We start from the raw sequence: 13267 nt of genomic DNA on the forward strand, positions 1-13267 counted from the left end.
GATGATCCTCACGCGGCCTCGAGTGCTTTCTCGAACATTACAATGTGTATCCAGACGCGATGACAGGTTTTCGATGTGGCTGTTCGTCGACTGACAACGTCATTAATCTCGTGTCTTCGATTCAACCACAGAAATCATACAAACGCCTCCCTGTAGCGCTATATTTAGATGTGAGGGGCGCTTACGGCAATGTTTCTCACAAATCTATTCTTGAAGCGCTCGTGGCTGCTGCAATCGGGACCGCACTTTTTGGTGGATTCGGAGTTACCTGACCCAATGAAGCTTCTTTGTATTCACCGAGGATGGTCAAACTATCGACCACTGCACCAGCCATGGAGTTCCACAAGGTGGCATTTGAGCCCGGTTCGTTCAACGTGGCTCTGATTGGACTGGCCGAATCATTGCCACAGTCAGCAAGTCTAACAATGTACGCAGATGTCATCTGCATCTGGGCTTCAGGAGTAACTCGCCTGCAAGTTTGTGCAAGGTTACGAAAGGCTGCAACGATGACGTCTCTTACCTTCAGTGACAAGGCCTCGGAGTTCCAGCAGAGAAGTGCACATTAGTCGTCTTCACGCGAAAATCGATTATTGTATACCCGGTGTTTATTAAATGCCAGCCTATGTTGTACAACATAATCCATCGATATTTAGGGATCATTGTCGAACCTCACCTCTCCTTGAGCCGACGTGTATTCTGCTTAAGGAAGAGATTCCTCTATAGATCAGTCACCTTTGCAAAGCCACTGTTGGAAAAGAATGGGTACTGTGAATGTGTACTATACTCCAACTGTACAAAGCTCTCTTCGTGGGTTTGTTGCGTTACAGCCCTCCGGTGCTGTGAAGCATCCGGAAGACAAATCTCACATTGCTTGAGAGCATACAAGCTTAGGCGTTTAGACCATGTCGCGGTCTACCACGATGTGGTTCAATAGCCGCAACAATTGACATCGCCAGTGAACATACCATCAGTACGTGTACCGCAACAGACACTCTTAGAAATGATCTTCGTCACATTTCCCAACTCCAGTCTGAATGCCTTACTTCTTTCTTGGAAAGAAGACCAAAGGCAACTGTTTCGGGCATTGTAACCTCGTACTTATCCTCGTTTCATGTGATTTAACGTCTGCAGCAAGATTACCTTCTCCTTTGTGGTGTCTCCGGCAGCCACAAGTGCGGCTTTCCATTCCAGGAGTTGGAAAGAAGTCCGACTTAGCAACTTGTGCCCTAGATCAAGCCGCTCTACACCTACTGCATGATTCATACTGCAATCGAGTTCACATTTATACATGTGGCTTTTCGACTCTAACCAGCTCTACTGGTGCGGTAGTCATTCCGTTGATGTCAATCTGCAAGAAGTTCAAGATCAGTCGCGCCACATCATCGACAGGGTCCGAACTTTCCGCTCTCTGCAGTGCACTGGTATATGTGCAGCAACAATAAACAAATTAATAAAGGGAAAATCAGACATCCACGCGTTCGTAGCAATTGCTACAAAGGAGACCCATACATGTTCCTCGAAAGAAAAGCCTCACTTTTGAAGAAAAATTCGTCCTGGTCCGGGACTCGAACCCGGGACCACCGCCTTTCCGGGGCAGCCACCCTGCCATCTGCTAGCCGCCTGGTTAGCTCAGATGGTAGAGCGGCTGCCCCGGAAAGGCGGTGGTCCTGGGTTCGAGTTCCGGACCAGGACGAATTTTTCTTCAACTGTGAGGCTTTTCTTTCGAGGAACCCGTATGGGTTTCCTTTGTAGCAATTGCTACGAATGGGTGGATGTTTGATTTTCCCTTTATTAATTACTTCTCTCCACCAAGCGGGTTTCCGCAGAACTACCACGTCAAATAAACAAATCACTTGGCTATATCCTGTGGCTCAAAGCCAGCCCTGCAATCACTCTTACCAGCTCTGCGCCGCAGCGCACATGAATAATTGGTAGCAAAGATACAATTATGCTACCATCAAGTGGTGGACAGAGGCCACGAGAGAGAGAGAGAAGGAAAGAGGTAAGGGCAGAGTGGCTAACCAGGCTGAGTCCAGTTTGCTACCCTACACGAGGGAAGTGGAAGAGAGAGAGAGAAAAAAAAAGAGTCTAGATCGCACTTTCACATGTGCTAAGTTAGGTGCAGGATGTCCACAGTCGGGAACTCAAGTCTGTTGCCTTCAGGTAGTGAAGAAGCGCTCGAATTGCTTTCTGGGCTAACGAACTGTGAGGCCAGGCTCCCACGATCTTTGCTTCTGTGAATGACCTTTCGTTCAGTATATTCAAGGCAAACTGGAGAGTCTGGCGTTGGTTATAAAAGCGAGAACAGTGGCACAGAAGATGACTGATGCTCTCGTCACATTTGCAATTAGCGCACGTAGGTGAGTCCACCATTCCACAACATTGTATTTCAGCAGCTACCTAGGTACTGCAACATTACTGGCAATGAAAGTGCCGACAAAGCTGCCCATGAGGCACGTGATGAATGTGAAAGCACCTCGATACCATTGTCGAGTACGGATGCAGCATGGCACCTCAGCGGTCTTGCCCATATTATTAGGCTAAGGAAATGGAACGCACCGAAGTTCATCAACCGGCGCCAAAATGCCATGGACCCGTTTATGACATTACAACAGAGGAGAAGATCTTGGACCTGTGACCTCGTGCGTCTGCTGTGTGCAAGGCCACAATGACGCTGGTGCGTTTCTTGAAATGCACCAGCCTTCACGACCGCCTGTGAATGACTCAGCAATGAACGCTTGTGTGTGTAACAGTGCAAACTGTGAACGCTCTTGTTCCTTCTCCTATTTCAAATCCCTTTTCCCCCTTTCCCAGTGCTGGGTAGCCTACCGGGCTCAATCTGGTTATCAATCTGGTTGATAGCAAATAATTTTTGTAAAGAAAAAACATGACGCTAGAGACCTTCGAGAGCTCATTTCCGTGCGTGTGTGTGTGCGTCCGCGTGCGTATGTGGATGGGGGGGGGGGGGTGCAAATTTCCACATTCATTTGCTTTTAACTGCTCTTTGTAATTGATCGATGGACTTCGCTAACGGTATGTCTAGCATTATGATTGGTGCGAATTTTCTCTTGCCAATACGTATCATACAGCTTAACAACGCTTTGTGAATATGGACCTTCAATCGCATAAGATTATGGTTTCCCTCACCGCGTCGCACATAATTTTTTGAAGTTGCACTCATCCACGCAAAAAAAGAAAAAGTTATGAGAACGGTTTCCATGCCCATGTGGCAAAAATAAAAGAAAGAAACGAGAAGAACTGAGATAAGAATAAATAAAATGAAAGAAAAATCAATAAAATCAAGTTCAGCCACAAAAAGCGGTACAACGTCATCTGGGACGTGTCGATAGACGAGCGGTAACGAGCGCTTATATTCACAAACAAAAGGCTTACGCTACAACTGTTCGTAAGAGTTAATGGCAGCCAATCGTGATGTTTTTCATAATTTTAGCAAAGGCGTCCGATCAATGAGAACTGGAACTTACAAACTACATTCTACATTCCAATTCGCCGCCTTTTCGGTTAGATATACGCATAAGACTAGATTTTATCTCCTGCTCCCCGGTCCCCCTCAAGGTGCTGGTAGTAAATATCCTGAGTTGTTAACCTTCAAGTGATACATGTCACGTGGCTGTGCAAACTGCCCGTAGAGGCTGAAGCTTACTGTGCAGACTCGCAATTTATTGCAATATACAGTACATGGTATTACGTAGGGCCAAACGCGTTAGGAACGGGTCTCAGCGGCAATGGAATTGAATGTCTGCCTCCGTCATTGCTACACCTTGAGCTGAGAGAGGCCTTTCACAACATGGCGTTATAAAAGAGCTTCAAATATACCGAAAGCAATAAGAGCCGCGAGGCTGATGTGTAGTAAAACGCCGCCTTTGTATTCTTTGAAAGCTTTTCTCGAGCTTTCGCGACGATATGAAAACTGGAGACGGAGGCATGGGCATTGAGAAGAAAGGGCACAAGCCTTTATTGCACTGGCATGCGGCTTATATTTATATGGCCCCGTTACGTAAGCAGCAATATCGCCATGGAAAATCGCGCTACGACAACACCTGCGCTTATATTGATATCGTTGCAGATGACGCTGATAATGCTTCCTTTGCTCGTGTTGGTTCCTTCGCGTTTCTACCTCCGAGAGCAGCATGTGCTACGGAGTAATGAAATTTCTATTGTCAAGACACGTCATATCTGAAACGATCGACAGCACCGAAATTTCTCACACCACGCAATGGACATGCAGAGCGGCAGCCTACAGAACGGCAGGTATTGCTCTGCAGGTGACGCGATGAAGCGGATATATGAAACTGGGGGATCCGTCTGCTCGACGCACCTTCGTGCTGCCAAGTACGGTAATGCAAATGTTGGCACTAGTTCTCTCTCTCTCTCTCTCTCTCTCTGTTTTGTGTTTGGCGCGGTTGTAAAAATTTCGTTTAGTATATCGAATATCTCTACTCAGAAACCCATCATGCGCTGGTCACACCGTTAAATGAGGATGAGTGCTTAACTAAGCATTTTCAAGACAAGCGCCCCACTTTTCTGAATCACTGGTTTACTCCGCTAGCCCACAACAACCTCCTCCTTCAAGATCGTGCTCTGTATGTCCGTAACACTCCGGGCGAGACTTGGCAGGCAATACCAACCTCAAACCCAAATCTATTCTCTCTCTCTCTCTCTCTCTCTATCTCCTTTTAGCCAGCCAATGAGAACCCTCAAATTCCGCAAGAGAACACTTCAGCTGAGCCCACTGCCTTGCGGAGATTTAATTTCTTCCTTGCCTCTGCTGTTAAGGATATGGGCAATGCGGAATTTATTTTATTACCAAGCCCCAAAGATATCTGCATTGACGACGTGCGTATGTTTGTTTTTGTACGTTTTGTACGTGCGTGTGCGTGTGTGTGTGTTTGTTAATCAGGATATTAGGCGCAATATGTTCAGGGAAGTCAAGTTTGTGAGTGCATGCGTGCGTGCGTGCGTGCGTGCGTATGCGTGTGTGTGTGTGTGCGTGTGTGTGCGTGTGCGTGTGCGTGTGTGTGTGTGTGTGCGTGTGTGTGTGTGTGCGTGTGTTACTCAGGATATTAGGCGCAATATGTTCAGGGAAGTCAAATTAAAGCTGGATGCTCTAGAAGACTGTACCCGTTAGATAACGGACAACAAATGCGCAAGCTCATTGCTGCAGCACCTGGAACACGCAGGGATGCACGCGTTTCTTTGGTGCGCTTTCGTTCATTTCTTTACAAAATATGCTGTGTGACAGATGTCCCGAATAATAATTAAAACAAATTATTGCAGTGTTTCGCGTGGTTTCGGTCGCACAAAACTTTGGCAGGAGTGCGCGAGCAGTCTCCATTCGAAAAAAAAAAAAGCAAGAAACTTCAGTTAGTGATGTCATGGTGTACTAGAACCAGTGCACTATAGTAATACTTGTAGTCTGAGTCCCCTTCCTTTGTGTAGGTGGCACTCTCCAGAGGCTGAGAATATAGTTACTGTATATGGCTGCCTCTCTAGTAGGGAGCATATACAGTAACTCTAGTGGAGATGTGGAAGAACACGGCCTACCCGCCGTGGTTGCTCAGTGGCTATGGTGTTGGGCTGCTGAGCACGAGGTCGCGGGATCGAATCCCGGCCACGGCGGCCGCATTTCGATGGGGGCGAAATGCGAAAACACCCGTGTGCTTAGATTTAGGTGCACGTTAAAGAACCCCAGGTGGTCAAAATTTCCGCAGTCCTCCACTACGGCGTGCCTTATAATCAGAAAGTGATTTTGGCACGTAAAACCCCAAATATTAATATTATTATTAAGAACACGGCCTACTCGTTGTCCTCTTTCCTATAAAGTCTTTCGTTTCTTCTTATTGACGCTGTTAAGGTTCTTTCATCTTGGCGCTGATTTATGAATAAGCAACAGAGCGTGGCGTGAGCCTGTTGTTTTAACAAGCGCTCAAGACATCAGGCCCATTATTGACCAGGCGCAGTATTCTTTGCTGAGGCAACGGCGCAGTAGCGGTATAATCTCCGAGTCGTCATCTGTGTATCCGGAGTTTGAATCCTAGCCGGACACTTCAACTGTTTTCTAGCTGTTTCTTTATAAAATTCTGGCAATGGAGCATTCAGTGATTCCAGCGACGAACACAGACGGACATCGAAACAACTAGTGGAGTGAGCCCGTAACAGCCATCGCTGTAAAATGTGCAAGGACGCACTTCAGGCGTTTACAACAAGTTAGCCTAGGTCCTTTAACTACAGCTTTTGCCATCGACCAGCGCTTCTCCTTTAGTGCGAGCGCACACACTAAAGATTACAGCGACGGAGCGTCGTTCTGTTTATGCAGACTCACTGCCTCTTCAACGCGCATGCGCTGTCTAAGCAAACAAAACTACTATGCTCCGCACCAGGCGCCAAGAAACCCGGCGACAAGACAAAGCTCTTCCGTGCCCTTGCACACGGCGCACTAATCCTCGTTACGCGTCTTCCTGCCTTGGTTAACGGAGGCCTTATGCATCCTCCGTGCCGCGAGGTCGGCTCCTTCCATCTCGCTTAGCTGCGCACGAAGATTTTTTTTCATGTTCTTTTTCCGCATAGCGTATTTTTCGTTCTCTTGCTTTTCTTTCTCAAGCACGGAAGTTGCATCACCTTGCAAGAGGTCAACCGACCGGAAGCGAGAAAGAACACAGAAACAGGAGAACCGGCGCTATATCTAATAAGGAATGAAGTAGTAGGAAAATGACGAAACTTAACAAAGAAAGAAAGAAAGAAAGAAAGAAAGAAAGAAAGAAAGAAAGAAAGAAAGAAAGAAAGAAAGAAAGAAAGAAAGAAAGAAAGAAAAAGAAGGAAAGAAAGGAAGAATTTGGAAAGGCACACGGTAAAAGGCAAGAAAGGCGACCAAGCGGCAGGGGTGCTCGAGAACAATGCCTTTCCGTTCTGCCCTCAACTTTCTCAGCAGACCTGGACTGCTTCCCTGCTACCTGAGTCACTTAAGATCTTTCGCTCGGACGGTGCTGCTCTTCACAAGAGGACCGCGTTTTGAACTTTGTATGGAAGCTACTGCCGTGGAAGAAAGTATCTGAGAACGACATTGCAAGAGCAAGGGAACAAGAAGGGAATGAGTAGAAAGAAGATGCTCAGTGAGTGAAGTTAGTTCCTCCTTGAGAGTAAAATGAAAGGCGAAAGGACATCGCTGCTACTTGGGTTTCTGCGTGAAGGGCAACAGCATATCCAGGTAAACACTATTCTCGAGGGACTTTGTTGTCCTTAGGTGGACCGGCTTCGTTAGCGATGCTTCACCATTGGCGCGCAGTACAGTGGTCTGAGCTTTTGAGCTGCGCTCAGCAGCGCGGCTTCTCCATGACGTTGTGTCGCCATCAATGCCTGAACTGAACACAAGAGGGAGTGACAGAAGAAGTGGAGTGAAGTGGTGAAAGGAAGTGAGAGGTTTGACAGCAAAGGCGGGAGGACAAACGTACAAGCTAGCTACGAGAAGGGCTAGGCGAAGCAACTTTTGAACAGAAGTTGTAGCCGAGCGTAACCTCGCATGCCAACGAAGGATGAGGCACGAAGCTTATGATTCAAAGAAACAAAAGTGAAAAGTGCTTCACCGGAAGATGCTCAAGGTTAATATGTTACGACACAGCTTCTAACTTGCGAAACGCAGCATCTTGGACTAACTCCATTAGACACAGTATTTCCGTTGCTCACAACCCCTTCGTCCCGCACGCGACCATCACGCAAGGCTTCGCTGCACAACGGACAAGCCCAAGTGTATTTGTTGCAAGTGCTGTCGTCTTCATCGTGTATAGAAGGAAGTTTCGAGACACAGTCGACCAGCGACGTCATCGTAGCTGTGAGGCCTCGCGTAACAACATTCGAGACTCTGACGACACAGGATTATTCCTTGAATTCCGAGACAGCAGCCACCGAAAAAATCACGCGAGTCGGCACCGGAAGAGCAGATATAGCTGATGCAATGCTTACTACATTCTTGAACAAATATTTGTGGCAATGACGGCATTGCTGTGGAGTCAAGGCGCGCGCAGGTAAGAGCGCTCAAAAAAAAAAAAAAGTCCCGCGCCCTTATTTGCTTTAGTTTCATCTAGGCTAGAGAAAGGATAAACAGCTGTGACAACGTCAAAATCAGGTAAAAATACACAACTGAGTGTTAAATTTCAGTTTTTTTCCCCCTGGTTCTAATTTTTTTTCCGCACACGGACAAATGCGAAACCTTTGCACGTGGAATCCACGCTGATTCTCGGTATATGCTCTCAGAAACTGAAACCGTTGTCAGACTCTGCCGAAATACGTTCACGCAACAACACAAGTGCCTTGCCCTGTGGTCTTCCGTTCGTGTTCCTGAAGACAGTTGTCCCCGAGCATCAAATTGCGTGATATTAGCCAGGAGCACTGTTCTCGTGCTATTTTCTGTTTGCTGCTGTTTCTCGGAGCAAGCGTCGCTTCTGCCAAGCACCATCACCCGATGCCCGTCTCTCCTCATTTATTCCTGACTCGAGCTAGTCGGTCGTAATTGGAAGAGAAGTCGACGACTAATTGGCCAGCCACGAGTGGTAGCCGAGATAACGCCCATATTGCTCGTGAAAGAAGCGACACGACGAGTGTTTTGCTACCGTAGCAGAGTTAGGTAGAAGAGCGCTATCGTTAGCGGGACACGCATCTCGGCGGTTCCAGGTTAGCGGCCGAGCATCGGCTCATTGGGCTGCAAACGGCTGTTCCGAACTTTGGAGAGTCACGCTTACGACAGTTCACGCCTCTTGCGTTTTCGTCGAGCGCCAAGAACCATGGCATGCCAAGAACCAGGGCACTGCCGATTTTTAATTTCGTATTCATACCCCGTTGCTGTCTCACTGAGACGGCCAACATATGACAGGAACCCAAATATTTTTTTTATGTTTCACCTGGCCGTCGCGCGGCACGATACTATGATCCCAACCGGCGCTATCATCCACACGTCTTGTGAAGAAGTCCTGCTTGCTGCGCCCATATTTCGGATGGCTAACGTTCTTGGATGAGCGAAAAGAAGTAAACAAGCCACTGGACTCCGATTCCTTTTTTTTTAGAACCATATGACGCAAACAAAGAATGGAGCCAGAGAAATGTTAAGGAAAAGTGACCATTACTTTAAACTGAAATGTGTAATTGTTAAGGGGAAATTGAAAACGGACGAAAATGCCATTTGCCCCCGTTGAGAGGCGAGCGCAAATCTTCGGCATTAGGTGTTCGGCACTTTAGCTTTTCGCGACTATGGCGGCATTCGTGCCAGCCATTTTGTTGGGTATTTTCGTATGCGTAACATCGTTAGGCCTGGCAGTGTTTGCTAGCGCCTCTCACGACCACGTTGGCGACCACGAGACCACGTCGGCGAACGAGGAACATCCTTCTTAAAGCAGAGATAGTCTTTTCGTTCGCTATCATTTATTTCTTCCTTGTTATGTATACATTTCGATTAATAGCCCAAACAGCTCTTCTATGCTTTCGCTGGCTTCATTACCTGTTTGCTTCTCATGTTCTCACGCGCAGCACAATCCGTCACACATGGCTAGCCATTTCGCTCGCATTTTATATTTACGGGAGCGTAGGAACGCGCATCGAGCATTTGAACAAGCGTACTCGCTGCGTTAAATTTAGGGAACGTTTTGTGTTGGAACGAATAGGCATATTTTTGTGAAAATGATATTTCGTTTGTGTGTGGGTTCACAGTTAACTTTACAAGTTGGCTAGCTTGTTTTTGTAGAGTTTCTCACGAGACCTTCTGTGCGCATGAGCCGGTTAGACGTGGTGATTCTGATGAGAGAAGCAAGTGCCATATATGGGAAAATAATGAGAAAAGAAAAGCTTGGTAACATAGCAGTACACCGGGAAATGTATCAAGCGCATAGATGCACAGTGTTCTTGTGCCCCTTTATCATTTTCTGTGAGCTGCCCCACAAGGCTCCGACTTCCGAGGTGCCCGGCCAAGGAGCAAGCGCTATAGCCCTTGAAACAGAGGACGCATAACTTTAGCGCCATCTTTCAATGCACTAAATGGGCTCGCGCCTGAAATGTCCAAGAAGTGTTGAGAAGTGTTCTGTTGGACCACAACCTCTTCCGTAAGCATGTTACTGGTGGTAAGAACAAACCAGAGTTTCAGAATCAGTTACGTGAAAGCTTGTCGGGTCGGGGAAGGCCATGGCACAGTTGTGTAAAAACACAGACTCCGGCCACATAAAAACAAAACAAAACACAGCAGGTTAAAGTAACAAAAAAGACCAGTCGAGCGCAGGACAAAATATTCCAATGCCAGCTTTTTCCTCGCACTGTGAGGCATCTGTTGCAATGATAACGTTTGTTTCTAGGCTGCTCAGGTGGTCTTGCAACATGGCGTTTAAAATGCCGTAAGGGAGGAGTTTAGCGTGGTTTGGGAAAATGTCATCAAACCTGATCTCTGGGTAATTTGAATGCGTATTATCATGAAGCACCTCGCCAATCTGCACATTTAGTGGTTCAAGTAATGTTTGCACAAATATAATCTGTGGTCTATGAAACCTGGGCCAACGAATAGGAAAAATTACCGACGATTACGTTACTTCCTAATGCGAAATTTGAGCGCAGCAAATAAGCTGTTTCACCTTTTCGATAGATTGAGGCAAAGAAATCGAGCAACACATGTATGCGCTATCACAGAATTTTTTTTTATTTTTCACACGTATTCCTTTAACAAAGACTCCACTAACAGTTCTTGACAGTCATGAAGGAAGCTTTGTGGTCGGAGAAATAGACTGATATATGTTCGACTTGGTACACCAATGCTTGATTCTCAAAGACGAGATCTATACAAGTGCCTCGCGAGGTTGTCACAGCCGTGGGACGCGTTACGAGCGAGAGGAACGGGATGTTCTCCCGCATAAGTGTTAGGAAATTGCTGTTTGTCTTTATGTCAAGCCGCCACCGATCTGGCTCTCTGATTGCCACCGCACAGGGCGAACGGCAGCGGCAATTTCGGCTCGGGCGGTGCACATATACAGATCCGCCGCCACCGATCTGGCTCTCTGATTGCCACCGCACAGGGGTTGCATTGGAGGAGGAGCGAAGAAAGGAATTAAGTTCGAGCCGGCGCTTTGACAACCGGAGACTCGCAGGAAGAGGGGGGAGGGGGGCGGCGTGTACACCCAGCGGCAAACGATGGGGGCAGAAGCGCGCGCAGCAAGCGGACAACACGATAAAGGGAGGAGGGAAGAGATAGCAGCGACTGACTGATGCAACTGAAGAGCACCCTATCCGCCACACAAGAACAGGGGGGGGGGGGGGGGGACCCTTTCCTCCTCTTTCTGCATGGCGGCGACGGTGTTCTATGCAGTCACGTTATCTTGACTCTCTAGCGGCGACAGCGGCATCCAGCGGTATCAGTCGGTCGCTGCTAGCGCTGGGGGGATGAAAGGGCGGCGGAGCTGGTTACGAGGCCGACGACAACGCCGACGACGACGCGAAACCCAGGAACGGACGCCAAAGAGCTGCGCTCTAAAAACTGTTTCGGTTGAGGACAAGGCTCCCGCTTGGGTGCTGCAACGTCCTTTGTTATTTTTACCTTCTAGTAAATTATGTGGCCGGTGTTCATGTTTTTGCACAACTGTTCAAAGCAGTTGCGTTCTTTATGTCAATAAGCAATTAACAAAGAAAAAATAGCTGAACGAAGGTTTGACTACGACTGTGCCGCGATCGGCGACAAGAAAAGGCATAAGTGATGAGCCGTTTATTTGCTCGGCACTGGCTGACAATCAGGTTGCTTTGTCCTGTGGTGCACCCCAGCGTCGCGTGTGTCTGCGTCGTGTGCCGGCAGCCCCTGAAGGCAGTTAGCGAGAGTATTTGCTTGTGTTGTCACATTCGCATTTTGTCTGCTCCTTTGTTTGCGCGCCTTTACCTGTAACGCCGCCAGGCTTACGTCTGCCGGCGAAAAAAAGATGTGCGTGGGTGGGTGAAAGTAAGGTAGGGTTGGCAATTATTATTATTATTATTATTATTATTATTATTATTATTATTATTATTATTATTATTATTATTATTAGACATGAGAACATACAAGCACACGAAGGAAAGAGGAAGAGAGCAAGCTGACAACTAACACCGATAGGGGCGCAACGCCTGCCTACTTTTTGGGAGGACGAAATGAAAAGAAGAGAAGAGGAGGAGATAGGAAAGAAAATAGGAAATAAACAAATGACAGACATGGACAAAAGAAAGTAGGGCTGGCAAAAATAGAGAAGAAGACAACTATGAAGTCCAAACGACGTCACGCTAATCCCAGTGATGTTTCCGCGTGGGTTTTTTCGTAAATTCTTTTGTTTGCTGTCTCTTTGCGAGCTGGTGAAGCAACGGGAAAGACAGGGTGAAGGTGAATGGCAGCAGAAAGATAGAATGTGTCGTGCGACCGCGTAGGTATTCGCGTACGAACAACCTTTGGAGCCTTCTGAAAGGGATTCGAAAAAGAAAAGCAATCCGTGTGTGACGGAATACAAGCGTACGACCTAAGCAATTTCACATGTACGGACATATAAGGACCACGATACCCAAGGTGTCGGTGTCCGGGTCTGTTGGGGGAGAAGATATTAAATTGCACCGTGCGGTCAGGCATAAGAGGGAACGAAGATAAAAGGCCCGATACGCACTGCGGCTTTTGATTGCGTGCAGTTCTGGAGAGAAGGGAAAAAGACACCCGAACAACTCCACGTCTGGGTAGCTTGAAAAGTAAGGCTCCGAATAGGAACAGCGGGGGAATCATCATCGTTTACTTTATGAGACGTTCCTCCTTGGTCCGTTCTTCGTTTGGCAACAGGACCGCCACTGACGCGATACGAGAACTGCGTCTAACTCTAACTCTTGCACGGTGAATACCACTGGACCATGTCTTATCTCATAGTTACTGTCGGCAGAAAATACGAGCTGTTGACATCGCAGCAGAAACTGATAAAGAATCGAGAAAACAACTATGCCCCCCCTCCCCCCCCCCCCCCCGCACACTGCGACATTAAATGAATGTCGGGGCAGCAATGCGTGTTTCTACTACGTGCTCGTACGGACACAAGTATTGCTCGGCGTCAGTGCCTCTAAAGGGATAAGGTGGAACTAAAAAAAAAAATTCACTTCCCTTCCACCCTGTGAAGAAGGATGACCAGCGAATCTGTGTAAGTAGGCCGCTTAATGGCGAACTTCACCTCCGCAGGTGATCGGCTCGGCAGTGCACTATCTACGAGATCGGACCACGTATGGGGAGTGCTTA

The sequence above is a fragment of the Dermacentor variabilis genome, chromosome 5, assembly GCF_050947875.1.
Source record: "Dermacentor variabilis isolate Ectoservices chromosome 5, ASM5094787v1, whole genome shotgun sequence".
Lineage (NCBI taxonomy): Eukaryota > Metazoa > Arthropoda > Arachnida > Ixodida > Ixodidae > Dermacentor > Dermacentor variabilis.